We start from the raw sequence: 15,296 nt of genomic DNA on the forward strand, positions 1-15,296 counted from the left end.
TTTCAGGAACTAGCATGTACTTCCCCATTCCTCTTTTCTGTCCTCATAACTAACCCGAAAAAGGTCTCCTTGGTTGTCGCACGGAAATTCTGGAATTCTCTCTCAAGGGAGATTTGTCTGTCCCCCTCTATCTTCCCCCAGTGGCTGAAGACCTCCATTTTATTTGGCCCTCCTTAATTAACTCCTTGGCCTTCCTCCCATTGATGTGTGTGCAGGCTTTACTAGAAGGTTTTACTACACAGATGGTTTGCCTGTGCTTGCAATACTGTTTTGATTGTTCCCCACCTTGTTGACCCTAAAATCGCTGGGAAAGGCAATATGCAGCAAGTTTGAAATAAAATAGAAAAGACATTATATATACAACTACTCTGTGAGGCAGGCTAGGCGGAAAAACTGCTTTATGATTTTGCTCAAGGTACTTCCCAGCAGAGTGAGAATTTGAACTCGGAGCCTCCCGGTTGTAACCCAGCACTCTAATTACTGGATCCACGTCGGTTCTCCCGTGTGCATTTTAAGTGCAATAAAGTCACGTCAGACTTGAAAGTGTTAGGGTGTAAGAGTGGCAGCCTCTAATCTGAAGAACTAGATTAGATTCCCCAGCTTGGTGAACCTGGGCAAGTCACAGTTCTCTCAGAGCTGTTCTTGCAGAACAGTTCTGTTACAGCCCAGCCTACCCTCACAGAGTACCTGTCAGAGGGAGAGGAAGGGAATGGTGTTTGTAAGCTGCTAGAGGATTCCTTCAGGTAGTGAAAAGCGAGGTTAAAAAATACAGCTCTTCTTCTTATGAATGAATGGTGTTCCCGACAAATTTTTGCTAACAACCTTGACTGAGTTAATTCAGGCTAAATCTGTGATTCCTGGGAATAGGCCAACCTGAGCACCACTGGGCTTCCAAGTCTCAGCACACAGGACTGGGCTATAAGAAAGGAAAAGTGGGGTTATCTACAGATGAACAGCCCTTGGCCCCCATTAACTGTGGGCATGCTGACAAGGAGAAGCTCTGGCTCAATGGAAGAGCCTCCGCTTGGCATGCAGAAGGTCACCAGTTCAATTCCCACAGTCTCCAGCTAAAAGGGAAGGTAATGAGAACCTCTGAGGCCCTAGAGAGCTGCTGCCAGGCTGAGCAGGCAATACTGGCATCAACAAGCCAAGGGTCTGATTCAGTAGGAAGCAGCTTCACAATCCATCCCAGGTTGGGTTTTCTTCTTTTACTGCTAACTTCAACTGTTCCTATCATCCCTGTGTTTCCCATGGAGTCTCTTAGGCACCTGAATGTCCCACCCTAACTCTTACCTTGCAATGCATTCTGAAATATCTGGCCTTGCAGACCCTTTCATTCTGCTCAAAAGAATAACCACACGGCAAATCCACGTTCCCCAGACAAGCTCCCAAGCCAACCACCAGGAAATCCTCCAAGGCTTAATTTTAAAAACAGCAAGGACCATTCGTTCAAGTATTTCTAGGTGGTATCCTCTCCATGGGTCGTTAGGAAATGATCATATTGAAGGGAGAAAGTAAGTCTGCCGTGTTTGGAAGAATCTTTTTTTGTTTAAAAAATTACCTTCCAAGGTTCAAAAACTGCCGCCTAATAAACACCCTAGTGCAGAGGTGGCCAAACTGTGGCGTTCTATAGACTACAATTCCCATGAGCCTCTGCCTGCTGGCAGGGGCTCATGGGAATTGTAGTCCAAATCCATCTGGAACGCCACAGTTTGGCCACCCCTGCCCTAGCGTAAAGGGCCCAGGCAAGCCTGCTTTACTTAGTTCTTGGAAGCGTAGCAGGATCAACCCTGCTTAGTATTTGCATGGGAGGCCAGCAAGGAAATTGCCACCCAGAGGCAGACAATGGCCAGCCACACCTCTTGCCTTGAAAACCCTATTTATGTATTTGTTGAATTTCTATACCGCCCTCCCCTAAGGCTCAGGGCGGTTTGCATAAAACCTCCTGAATATACGTCGAAATCTAGTGACAGTCACGTGACAGTGGTTCCAAAACTGAACGTAACAAATCATATGACAGATGATTCTATGACAGATTCACAGCGTGGCAACAACCATGGAGGCCTTTCTCGACTTTTTTACCATCGAGAATCCCCTGAAACATTGTTCAGGCTTCGAGAAACCCCAGGAGTGGCTCAATCGTCCAGAATATGGTTGGGAGGCAGAGCTGCGGACACGCCCACCTGAGGCCCCGCCCCTTCCCACCGCCTCCAGGGCCATCTTGGGAGGGAAGGGTGGGTCAATGTGACCATATACGGTCAAGTCATCTGATAAATCAAACAAATGTTTTGTCTCAGAAGCTCAAGCAGGGTTGGCCTTGATTAAGGCTTGGATGAGGGCAGGCCGTGGAAAACCACCTCTAAATTAAGTCAAAGCTCTATGAAAGGCAGAAGACAGATGTTCCCAGCATCTAGTCCAGGGGTGGTCAAACTGCGGCCCTCCAGATGTCCATGGACTACAATTCCCATGAGCCCCTGCCAGCATCCGCTGGCAGGGGCTCATGGGAATTGTAGTCCATAGACATCTGGAGGGCCGCAGTTTGACTACCCCTGATCTAGTCAGTGAATTGGCTGCCCATACAGTGGCCACTGTAAGGTGCACCTCTGAACATTTCTTGCTTTACAAACCTTACGGGGTCACTGTAAATCGGCTTGACAGCACTTTCCCCCACCAGCCAAAAAGCACACCTGAACCAGGCACCTGCAGCCTATACAAGCCCTGCGCCTCAAATCCCTACAGGGAAAAAATGATCTGATAACATCCACCCAAATAACATCCAAATAATATCCACAGGTCCCCCTCCCCCAGACATCCCTTCCATGGCCTGAACCAGTCTGACCTCTCTGGGGGCTTTAGCTAAGTTACTGTTCCTGTTATATTTTTGTTGTTTAAGATCACTGAAATTGTGTTATTCAGAACCACTGTTGGATTATTGTTGTTGTATTTGACTATGTTATATGTTAGGCCGTTCCATGTATCCCCCTCCGTGATGTTATAGGTAAACCGCCCTGAGCCATATGGAAGGGCAGTATAAAAATCTCATGAATAAATGAATGAATGAATGAATGAATATTTGTCTGCTGCAGATCTATGAAGACACCCAAAGTCTCCCAAACTCACTCTAACCTCTTGCTGCCTCTCAGCCTCCAGTTATGAACCTGTAGCTCCTTTCCTCCCTCCCCCAGGAAAATCTAGTCTTCAAGGAAACAGGACACCACAATCCGTCCACTCTGGCTTTCGCTTCCAAAGCACCAGGACATCTGGCTTCAACCTCACAGGAAGAAGTACTCGGCCCCATGGCAATGCCGCCCAAATTCTTTGCACAACTTACTTGCAACGGCAGTAACGACCCCGGGAAGCAAGGAGACACGTCCCTTTAATTTGCTGACGGACACATGAAGCTGCCTTATACTAAATTGGGCTCCAGGGTCTCACAAGGTCAGTGTTGTCCACTCAGGCTGGTAGCATCTCTCTGGGGCAGGGGTAGTCAAACTGCGGCCCTCCAGATGTCCATGGACTACAATTCCCAGGAGCCCCTGCCAGCATTCGCTGGCAGGGGGCTCCTGGGAATTGTAGTCCATGGACATCTGGAGGGCTGCAGTTTGACTACCCCTGCTCTGGGGTGTCAGACTGAGCTCTTTCACATCACCTGCTGCTTGATGCTTTTACCTGGAGATGCTGAGTACTGAACCTGGGACCTTCTGCATGCTAAGCAGAGGTTCTATCTGATTTTTTAAACCTGAGAGGCAAGGGATTGAACCTGGATCCTTCTGCAGGCGTTTCCCAGCCACGCTGCCAATCCTAGATGTGGGTGGAAATTCAACACCCACCCGGGCTCTGTCATGAAACTTGCCTGGGTGATCTCGTGTGCAGTTGTATTTTCTCAGCCTCGCCTATCTTGCAGGGTTGTTATGAGGACAAAATGGAGATCTGCAGAACAACACGCTCCTGGGATTTAAAAAGCACTAAACAAATATTGTAGCGCCATGACTTGTTCCCTTAAGACAAATTGCTCGTGTTCAATACATGATTCAATTTTTAAGAAACCCATATGTACTCTGGAACTATCAGCTAATGGAAGTGAGGTATCGCCTGGGCAACTGTGAGAATGGATGGACCCCCTCCCCCCCCAAAATGAGCCCCCCACCCTGATCCTGGCCCTCCTGTAGATCAACAGGAAGCCCAGTTAATGACACTGTGTCTCCACCCCCATTCACAAGGAGTGGTCCTCAGATCACACAAACATCAGGAAATCACAGAGGCTGGGAACTCCGAATAATTCCTTGGCCTCTCCTTGACAAATCAGTCACCTGGCTTCGGGAATCCAAGGCAACTCCAGGGTGGGCCAATTGTCGGGGCCGCAAGACCTACCATGGGGCTAATCCCCTAACTTTGCGCAGAAAAACCGTGATGGTCAGAGACAGTCGCCAACCAGAGAGGGTGGCATGATTTGCATCCGGCCCACTGAGAACCCGGAAGCAGGCAGTGGCGTAAGCAGTGGCCTACACAGCTGGGCTTCCCACGTCCAGGGAGCCACTGAGAGGCAGGCCCCGAAGGCACATGATGCCGTGTTATTCTTTGCTGTTGCGATTTACGGTTTGTACCCTGAGCCCCAGTCATCTGCGTGGTAATACCAGCAGACCACCCACTGCAAAATGAGGAGGCCACAGAAGGGTCTCTGCCCCAAAGATCTTACAATCTAAGACTTGACAGAGGGAAGGTGAGGGGTGCATGAGATGTGTTGACAGGAAGCAATCTACATGGAGTGGGGGGTGGTTGGCCAAACGGTGGCTCTCCAGATGTCCAATGACTACAATTCCCATAATCCACTGCTAATGCTCATGGGAACGGTAGTCCATAGACATCTGAAGAGGCACTGTTCGGCCACCCCTGACATAGAGGGATTCAGGGAAGGAGTTTCTAGCTCTCCCTGTCGCCTCCCTGCATGTCCAAGAAATGCAAACACAAAGGGTCCATCGAACCAGCCCTGCCCACCCTGCCACCAAGCAAGCCCAGTGGCTCTCCAGCTGCCTCTTGCAGCCCACCAGTCTACCCTGTTGTTCAAGCTCCAGGCAGGATTCAACCGCCCCTGGACAAGCCTCTCCCGGCGTGTTCTGGTCTGGTACCAAAAAGCACTGTGAGGCCAGAAGCCCTCATCCCGCCCTCTCTAGGCTTCAGGGGTCTCACTCGCCCCCCACTACTCATCAGCATCATCTTTGCAGGGAATTCTACTCCTCCTCCAAAAAGCCACAGGCCTCCCTGCCTCCCGATTACGGCCAAGAGTTTGTGGCACGAAAACGCATCCCCTGGCCTCGGGTTCCCACCAGAGCAGGGATCCTTTCACCACCGCTCCTCTTCGATCCACCTGCTCCTGGATGCCAGGGTCCCCCCCAAACCCCATCCCCTTCCACTCCTTCGCGGCCGGAGGAGAGATCTGATGCTCCGGCCCCGCCGTCTCCGCCACCATGGCTTGTCACTGCGATTTGGTTCCTGACTCAGAGCCCTTCCCGTCCCTGGCACGACGCTTGGCGCAGCTGTGGGAGGGGGTGTGGAAGAGATGCTAACCGGGGTTGGCAAGGCCACAGACTTTCTCACCTCCCTCTCTGCCCCACCACCCCAACAACGGCCTGGCTGGGATAAACTGCAGTGGCCGGGCCTGCGATGAAAGGGGGGCACAGGGTGGGCAAACCAGGAAGCGGAGGGGAAAGAGGCCTAAACGGGATGGGGGGGGGGATGAAACTAGGGGTGGGGAGAATGTGCAGGAAAGAAAGAGGAGGAAGGGACAGAGAGGGATGAGAAAGTCTGAGGCTGTTTGGGGGTTTGGGAGGAAGGAGATGGAGGACACTCGGAGGAAATAGGGAAGCGCAACACCTGAAGTAGAAAGATCAGCAGACTCCGTATCCACTGCAAAATAAGGCGGCCACAGAAAGGCCTCTGCCCCAAAGAGTTTACAATCTAAAATTTAACAGAGGAAAGGTGAGAACCTAATGGTGTGAGCCAGCTTCATAAAAAATCAAACAATATGGCAACACAACCACTCTAATACCCTACCAAAGAATACCCTACCAAAGGATACAAAGAAAGAAAGAATACTTTCTACCAAAGATGAGTGTCAGCTCGCTGTACTGATCCTTTTCCTACTGCCAACCTTTGCAAAGGGAAAGGGGGAAAAAAGTGCTGGATGATTGATTCTGAGGGAGGAGAAAGAGTTCAGAGGTGTGGGGTTAACAGAGGTCATTCTGCCATACTAAATGGACAAAACCAAGGGAATCTGGGAAGTCACAAGCTGGGGGTATGCAGGGATGGGGGGGGGGAGATGCCACACCAAGGGGGAACTGGGTCTTGTACCTTTGGAGGACCAAGAGAGGGGTGGGGGAAGAAGGACCCCAAGTGGGTCTGGGTCAGAGCGAGGCAGCTGGGGGCTCAGGTAAAGGAGGAGGGAGGGAATTATATGGACACTCCCCACAAACAAAGGTTACCTGTGAGTGGAACTGTGCAAGAAGACTCCCACCCACAGGATACAGCAAGTCACAGGCACCTAATCAAGGGAGGGGGCATCTGTTAGACCCCTTTCCCTAGTGCTGTGGGGAGAGAAACAGGAGGGGGCAGCTGAATGTGGAAGATTCAGGAGGAAGGGAGGCACCTCTAGGGCAACCCAGTACAAAGCTTGGGGAAAGCTGCCTCTCCTGGAGTTTCCCGTCCTGTGCAGATCTGAGCAGTCCAGGAGCAGAAACACACCTATCAATTCATAAAGGATGAGGATTGATGTGGCTTGCCTCCCTGTCCTTCTGGGAGGGAGAGAGAATTTGGGAAGGCATTGGTGGGAGATCCAAGGAGATGGCGAGAGCAAATGAGAGTCGCAGGAGAGGCTGTAACAGGAAGAGCCAGGAGGGTCGTAAAGAAAGTGGGTGCAGGAGAAAGGAAGACAGGAGAAAATTTCAGAGGAAGGGAGAAACAAGGTACAGACAGGAAGAAGGAGCCAGAAAAAGGGTCACTAAGTAGGGATAGAACAGCTGAGGAGAGAGGCAACGTTTTGAAAGTTCACATCGAAGGGCCAGCTTTGAGTAAGTCCTGGTCTAGAAGCAGTCGCCCTGGCCTGCTTCACAGGGTCGTTGTGAAAGGAACAAAATGTTCTACATCCTCGGAAGTAACATGCAAAGTTAGAGGGGATTTCGTGGAGGAGAAAGGGCTAAAGACAAGTACTTGTTTAGAGCAAGTCCCTTAATGCAGATCTCAGATGAATGGGGGAGGGTTTTTTTTTTACCACAGTCAGATTGGGTTTATCAATAGCTACACCCATAGTCACCAGAGGCGAGTAAGCACAGTATAAAGGTGACCAGGAGGTAGGTTACCTTTTTCTTTAACAAAACATTTCTTTTCCCCTTGAAAACTGACCCTGAAGAGGCCACAAAACAACTCACACTGGTTGATATAAAGGAGTAACGTAGTCTGAAATCTGCAGGCCTCAACTTCTTCCGTGTCTTAGTTGCCAGGTGGCAGGGAGTGACACAGGAGCTAAGGCCTTCTGCTGGAGGAGGACGGGAAGTTAGGTTGAGGGGATGGGGGGAGGGGATGATGGAAACCCCCTCGTCCCCATCAGGCCGGGAACCATGCCAAATTCAACTGCTTCATGGCTTCCGCAGGCATCCGTCCAGAATTTCATCCTCCAAACTGGGGGGGGGTCATCTACCAGAGGGTCAAGAAGGCCCCGGGGGAGACACGTGAGCCCCCAACCCCAGTCCACCCAGGATCTGCCCCCTTGGTTCTTGTGTTTCTCCTCGCTCCATACCCCATGGGCCATGCCACTGGGCCGGGCTAGGCCAGAGAAAACAGTCTCCATGTAGAAAGCCATGGACCTTTTTGGCCTAGATTGGGGAGAAACCAGAGAGGCAACCCAAAAGAGAGGAAAGGGGGGGGGGCTTTGTTGTTTAGCTCCTGTCAATGGGGTCTCCTCTTAAGTGATGGGGAACATGCGGCTGGATGAAATAATTTATAATTTTGTTCACTGGGGAACGCTGGGCAAAGATTAGCAGAGCAGTGGGGGAATGATGGATGGGCAACACGGAAGAGGGCGGGAGGGGAAATGGGGAGAGACCTCAGCAGAGAACCTGCCTCTATCTCTATGGCATGGGGCACGCCTGCCCCACCTGCCCCCCCAACCCAATCTGTGTCCAACCAAGTTGGGCTTCTCGTCACCTGCCCGCCCACAATTTCCCACCGCCCTGACCACAACCGTTTCCCAAACAACACCCACGCACCCACCCCGTCCTCATATCAAGCGACCCCCTTTATGGTCTGAGATCGCCCCCCCAAATCCAAAACCTGGACCAGTTCTCCCTGCCTGATACGTGTGCAGCACTTGGACAGCGGGGGTATACCAGAGGGACACCATATACAGAGGCAGCCTTCCACCCACCCTAGCTTTGCAAATGTAAATGCCCCCCCCCCAAAGACACCCAGAAGAGGAAAGTATTCCAGACTTACGGAATCCGTGAACTGCGCCCCCCGGCCGGCTGCTTCTCTTTGCTCCCCCCTTCCCGGAGGGGGAGGGGAACCCCGATTTCTTCTCAATCTTCTTTGGGGAGAGGCAGACAGCCGCCCGGCCTTGCTCTCTTCTCTCCCCCCCCCCTTCAGAAAATTTTTTTTGGATTTCCCTCCCCCTCCCCGAGAAAATGTCCCTGGGATGGAGAAGAGGCACAAAACTCTGGGATCACCTCTCCATCGGGACCCTCCCCAAAGAAGACAGGCACAGGAGGAAAAAATGGGGAGGGGGCTGAGAGAAATGGGGGTCTTCGGTGCTAAGGGGGCTTGGGCCCCCCCCAGGTCCCTTCCAGCCAAAGGAAGCAAGCACAGGTCGCTGGAGGGGGGGGGGCTATTCAGTTGTGTCCGGAGTCAAAAGCCCACCGGCCCCCTCCGCTCCGGGGGGGGAGAACTGTCCATAGAAGAGGAAACTCCCCATGGCCGCCGCTCCAGGATGCTGTAGCCCCCCCTTTATGGGGGGGCCGCGACACCCCCCCAGTCAACGGAGCCTCCTCTGCCTTTCGCCTTCCTTCCTCGTCGGGGTGGAGGGAGGGCGTCGGAATTGCAAATGTTGATCTGCCGTCTGCAAATCGGGTGGGAGGGCGACGCAGACGCAGCCCCCCCCCGGTCTTTTCTCGCCCCCCTTCACCCCCCTCCCTCCCTCCCTCCCTTCCCTCCCTCTACGGTTCTTGGCCGCTCGCTCGACGGCGGCAGGCTGGAGCTTCGTCGCCCCAGCCCAAATCCCCGCTCGGCGTCTGGATCTTCGGGGGGGGGGGAGAGGGAAGGGGGGGTTATCCGGCGCCCCCCTCCCCAAAGCCGGGCGGGGGAGGACCGAGGCTGCGATCCGGTGGCTGCCAAAGCCGCAGAAGCCGAAGCTTCCCCCCCCCTCCGGTCCTCCTTCTTCCGCCTGCCCCCCCTCGCCTGTCCCCCAGCTACACCCCCAGGATGAGTGGGGGGGGGCGATGCGCGGCTGGAGGGGTCCCGGGGGCGGGGGGTGCCGAGGCCGGGAGGGGCGTTGGCCGGCGGCAGGGCTGGCCTCTTTCCCCCTCTCCTCTGGCTGCCGGAGGGGGGGAGGACGGTGGGGGGGGGGGGAGCGCGGCGGCGGCGTCGGAGGGGGGGGGGGAGAGCGCATTGGCATGCGCTGCAGCGCTTCGCCGGCGCGCACAGAATGTTGATGAGGCTCCCTCGCAGCCGAAGCGGAGTCACTCCGGCGGCCCGCGAAGACCCCCGGGGGCGGGAGGGGGGGGGTCGCTCAAGGCTTGCTTCGTGCCCGGGGCGCAACCCCGGAGCCAAGTCCCCCCCCCCTTTTTGCATGTTCAGAAAAGGCGTGAGCACCAGGGAGCATGTGCGGAGCGCCTCTCCCTGAACTGTCCAAGAGGCTCCGGCATGGGAGGGACAGGACTGAGTAGCGTTGAACGTGTGCAGAGCGCCTCTCTCCGAACCAATCGAATAGGCTCTTGCCCCTGGGCTTGTGCAACGCGCAATGAATGAATAGGGACCTCTGAGCACGTGCAGAGCGCTTCTCTCAGAACTAGTTGAACAGGCTCTCGGGCACTGGGCACGTGCAAAGTGCCTCTGGAGTAATCTGGCTTCTATCAGGCCCCACCCAATCTGCATTTTACCACCTGCCGTCGGAATCGGAGATTTGCCGTCTGTTTGAGAGATGACAGGAGATTCCAGGTTTTAGATGGCCAGCGCTGGGTATTTAACCTGAAGTCGTTTACTGTTCCTTTAATAATATTAAATGTATTTAAATTGTTTTCAATAAAATTTAATTTAATTGTTTCAGTATGCCACCTTGTGCGCCACCCAGAGTCAGGTTACCAAGATGGGCGGTATAAAAACCTAATAAAATAAATAAATAATAAAAATTATTTAATAGCTACTTGGACACTGGGCATGTGCAAAGTGCCCCCCTCTGTCTCTCTGAACTAATTTAATTGGCTTTCACCTGGCTGGTAGACCACACTTTTGAGTCTCCCCTGACTAACTTGTTTCCTTCCCCAAATGTCTAATTTTAGCCTGCAAGTTCCTTGCAGGTGCACACCTAGCATTTCACTGAAGAAACGGGGGACATTCCCGCTTAGGTGGATGGGGCCTCAATGCTAATCTTCCCAGTGAGAAATGGTGCACCTGCAAGGGTGGCGCAGGATGGGCCCGGCAGCTTCCCAAAGGGCCTTTCTGCCCTTCGGTGTGTCTGGCCCTTCCCTTTTCAGAACCCAGCAGAGGTTTGGGCTCTTTTGCTGCAATGGTAAAAATATATGCCTCTGCGCACCAGTGAACGTAGGGTTGCCAACTCCAGGTTGGGGAATTCCCTGGGGATTTGGGGGTGGCTCCTAGAAAGGGAAGAAGAAGAAGAAGAAGAAGAAGAAGAAGAAGAAGAAGAAGAAGAAGAAGAAGAAGAAGAGAGTTGGTTCTTATATACCGCTTTTCCCTACCCGAAGGAGGCTCAAAGTGGCTTACAGTCGCCTTCCCTTTCCTCTCCCCACAACAGACACCCTGTGAGGTGGGTGAGGCTGAGAGAGCCCTGATATCACTGCTCGGTCAGAACAGTTTTATCAGTGCCGTGGCGAGCCCAAGGTCACCCAGATTGTTGCATGTGGGGGAGCGCAAAATCGAACCCAGCATGCCAGATTAGAAGTCCGCACTCCTAACCACTACACCAGACTGGCTCTAGGGTTTGGGGAGGAACCTCAGCAGGGCACAGTGCCATAGACTTCACCCACCTCTGGCATCATTTTCTCTATGTGAACTGATGCCAGTAGTCTGGAAATCCATTGTCATTCTGGGAAATCTGAGCTCCGCCTGGAGGCTGGCAACCCTACTTGTTTTCCCCTCAAAACCAAGTAATTGGGATTGCCCACAGACATCTGTCATTCTTGGCCCTCTCCCACAGGGGGCCTATTCTGCTTATCCTTACAACAGCCCTGCAAGGTTGACTGGCACTACTGTTCCACCCTTGGCGCCTGAAGAAGAGAGAGCTAGCATGTAGGCTGTCTAGTGAGCTCGTGGCCAACAGGAGATTTGAACCAGGCACTTCTCCATCATCTTCACCAGGTGTCTTCGCCGGGTAAGCATTTCACTATATTTATGACGTGCGGAAAGGCCCTCAGTTTGTAGCCTTCTTTAGCACACCGCCAAATTATTTACAGAAATAAGCAGTCTCCCCACATGCAGGGATACCAAGGAAACAATATATTTCCTAAAGAACCATAGAGGACTTGGGTTTTTTGGTTTTTTTTAATTCTATTTTACAAAACACAGCCTTTTGAAGTGAGGGTATAGAAGCAGCGACTTCTCCTGGCTACTTTAACCTCCCCCCTCTGGAAAAGTTATGCATGGCTGTAACAACACCCCACCCCCCTGCAGAGATAAATGCCACTTTGTGGGGGTGGGAAAAGGTAATTTTCAGGGGAAGAGGAAAGGGTTAAGAAACAGCCCTACACACACAAGCACACACACACACACACACTGTTTGTCCTTCAAATTTATAACTGCGGTGGAAGCTCCATTGTGATATAAAAACAAAATGTCTTAGAATGGCGCATAATGTGCATTCTCCTTTCTGTAGGCAGCCCTCTTAGCGCTGGTGTCCTTCGGTCTGGAACGCTCCCAGCCTGCGCACTCCAAGTCCAGTTGTGGGGTCAGAGATCTGATGGCTGACACTTGCTGCGATAAGTTCGGAATGGCAAATCGGCCTCACAACAACCCTGCAGGGTAGGGGAGAGACAGATTTGTCCTGGGGCTCCTCTTACGCTCCCAAGTCAAGCAAACATTGGAGCTGGCATTGACGGCATGCAAATCAGCCTCACGCATTGCTCCTCCGTGGCGACCCCAAAGCTATAAAACATCCAGCGATGCAAGTTCATTCAAGCTTGAGCGTTTTCGCCCCAGAAGCAGCGGGTTGCAATTGGCTGGCCGGGGGTCACCCCGGTCCAAGTCCGAGTTAATTGGCTTTATTTTCTAATTTGCAACTGCGTGTTTTCATGGGAGGGGGGGAGAAGAGATGGCAAGTGATTGTGGCAGGGCTGCAGTGCATTTGCTTATCCCCCCCCCCCCCCAAAAAAAGAGAAACAATTTTGTGGCTTGTTTTGTTTTTCAGTTTGGGGTGGGGTAAAGCGGGTGAAGCGGGAAGGTTTATGAAATGATGAATGGGGCAGAGTGGAGAAATTCTCGCCTGATACTGGAACTCAAGGTCTGCCAGTGAATTTGATTGTCCGTGGGTTCAGGGCCAAGGAAACAGTTCTTGCACAGTTTAACCTCCTAAGTAATGAATGGAATTCACTGCAGATTTCCAGGGTCTCAGGTCTTTCCCATCAACCTGATCTTTGGATTGGAGAATACAGGAACTGAATGTGGGACCCCCACCCCCACCCCCACCCCCACCCCCAATTGCTACAGGATGCAGAAATGAAGGTCACACATATCCTTGGAGGGCAGTTTCTACCCATGGCTATTTGCTGTGGGGGCAAAGTAAAGCCTCCGTGTCCAGAGGCAGTCTACCCTTTAATGCTCTCAGTCGGGGAGGGATGCCAGGAGAGGCCTGTTCCTGCTCTGCTTGTGTGGCTGCTGCTGGGGACAGAACATTGCCCCTTTGGCCTGATCCAGCAAGGCTCTGCTCATGGGCAAAGAACTAGAGGACCAGTGTGAGCTTTATTTATTTCCACAAGGAGCCAGTCAGGGCTCCAATACTGGTGCTTCCTTAAAAAGTCAGCTGAGCTGGGCGAATGGCCCAAGGTGACCTATGAAGCTTTGCAGGGGTAGTCAAACTGCGGCCCTCCAGATGTCCATGGACTACAATTCCTATGAACCCCTGCCAGTTCCCTGGCAGGGGCTCATGGGAATTGTAGTCCATGGACATCTGGAGGGCCGCAGTTTGACTGCCCCTGCTTTAAGGCAACAGCGGGAATTGAAACCCAGTCCAACTTATAGCACAGCTTAGATGAGCCTTTTTCAATCTTTTGACCACAGAGGAACCCCTGAAATAATTTCTCAGACTTCAAGGAGCCCCGGAAATGATGTCAGCTGGCCACACCCTCAGAAATGACATCACTTTCCACACCCTTCGGCCTCCTTTTGCCCCCCCCTCCCCCCCCCGCCTTTACTACTACTACTTGGAGGCCTTTTCCGAGCAGGAGCAGGGAAGACAGCCCAGACTTAAGAGTTTTTGCAGACCCTCTTCAGAATGTCTGTGGACCCACAGGGGACCCCCGGTTGGGAATCCCTGCTATAGCTTTACCCCATTGAAATCCCTCCCATCCCCAGACTCTGCCTCCTCAGGCCCCACCCCCCAAAAGCCCAAATATTTCCCAAGCTGCAGTTGACAGTTCTACATTTAATGCCATAGGTCCCCCCTCCAAAGCAGCCATTTTCTCCAGGGGAAATTATATTAGTACTCTGGGCAACAGCTGGAATTCTGGGAGATGTCCAGGCTGCACCTGGAAGTTGGCAGCCACTCAACAAGAATTGTTTTTTACTCTGCTTTTCACTACCCAAAGGAGTTCCCAAAAAGCGGCTTACAGTTGCCTTCCCTTCCTCTCCCCTGTGAGGTAGGTGAGGCTGAGAGAGCTCTTACAGAACTGCTCTGGGAGAACAGCTCTAACAGGACTGCGACTGGCCCAAGGTCACCCAGCTAGATGCGTGTAGAGAAGCGGTGAATCAAACCCGTCTCACCAGATTAGAGGCCACCGCTTTTAACCACCACATCTAGCATAGGTGGTTTGCCATTATCTTCATAGAATCATAGAATCTAGCCTGAGGTAAATTTGCCTCCAATCCCAATATGGCGATTGGTATTTCCTTGGGCATGCAAGAGAGGGCCTCAAGAGCCAAGCACTGGCACAATCCCTTCCTCTGCAGAGCCATCCTTGGTGGTCTCCTTACTTGGTTTTCAAGATCTGACACAATCAGGCTAGACAAGGCCACCTTCCCTCCCACACAATGGAAAAGAAATGGAATTAAAATCACTCATTCAAATTATTTTGTTTCTCTTCCCGCAATGGCCCTGGGAGACTGGTATTATGTTCCCCACCGGCAAGATGAGCCAGAACCCTGCAGTTAAGAAGGCCTCGTTCTTCTTCCCATTGTCAAAATCCAACTCCTTCACAATCAAAACTAATTCACAAAAGACGTTTCCTGGAATATGAAAACCAAGGTCGCTTAGCAAGTTCATCCTTGAAATGAAAGTGGGGCTTTCCAAATCTTAGCTCACCTTCTTCCCTGCCACGATACCAGTTCACTAGGGGAGAATCAGTCTTGCTTCATAGCATCCGGATGCCTGAGAGCCACGGTTTGTGCCTCCTCCTCAGAATAATCTCCCCATTGTAAGAAACAAACCATAGGTTGTGCAGGAAGCCAATTTGCCTCCTTTAAGTCTTCCCTGGGCCTCCAGAGGGGTAGACAGCCTGTATAGGGCCATTTCATCTAGGGAGAACCCACAAGTAGCACAAACTGCAGATAACCAACCAGCTTGAATTCCCAAATTGCTGCCATTAAAAAAAATCATAAGGAGCAGCTTGACTGGAATGTGCTCATAAATATACAGCATCATCTGGATGAAGGTTGGCTCCTAACTCTGACCCTTCCTGGACCCTGTAAGGGCTCACCTTGACCAGAGCCTGTTTTGGAAATATTAGAGGCCTCAAGTAGATTTATCCAGCCTTCTGGTCCACAGAATTGACTACAGATCCCTAGTGTCCTGAATAGATCTTTTTTGTAAAGGAGCCAACTAGCTATAACAATTATTGTAATCTTTGTATATTTTATGTATTTTATAT

General features: G+C 52.0%; 1 protein-coding gene across 2 annotated transcripts in view; it reads right to left on the reverse strand.

The window, feature by feature from the left end:
- GRIK5 (glutamate ionotropic receptor kainate type subunit 5) overlaps positions 1 to 9,166 on the reverse strand; it is a 100,040-nt gene extending 90,874 nt beyond the window's left edge. The window contains exon 1 of one of the 2 annotated variants that reach the window (XR_013230929.1): positions 8,485 to 9,166. The gene's annotated coding sequence lies outside the window, so the exon portion shown is untranslated. The remainder of the gene's footprint in view (positions 1 to 8,484) is intronic. The other variant, XM_077336709.1, reaches the window with a different exon arrangement.
- Positions 9,167 to 15,296: the final 6,130 nt, after the last annotated feature.

The sequence above is a fragment of the Paroedura picta genome, chromosome 5, assembly GCF_049243985.1.
Source record: "Paroedura picta isolate Pp20150507F chromosome 5, Ppicta_v3.0, whole genome shotgun sequence".
Taxonomy (NCBI): domain Eukaryota; kingdom Metazoa; phylum Chordata; class Lepidosauria; order Squamata; family Gekkonidae; genus Paroedura; species Paroedura picta.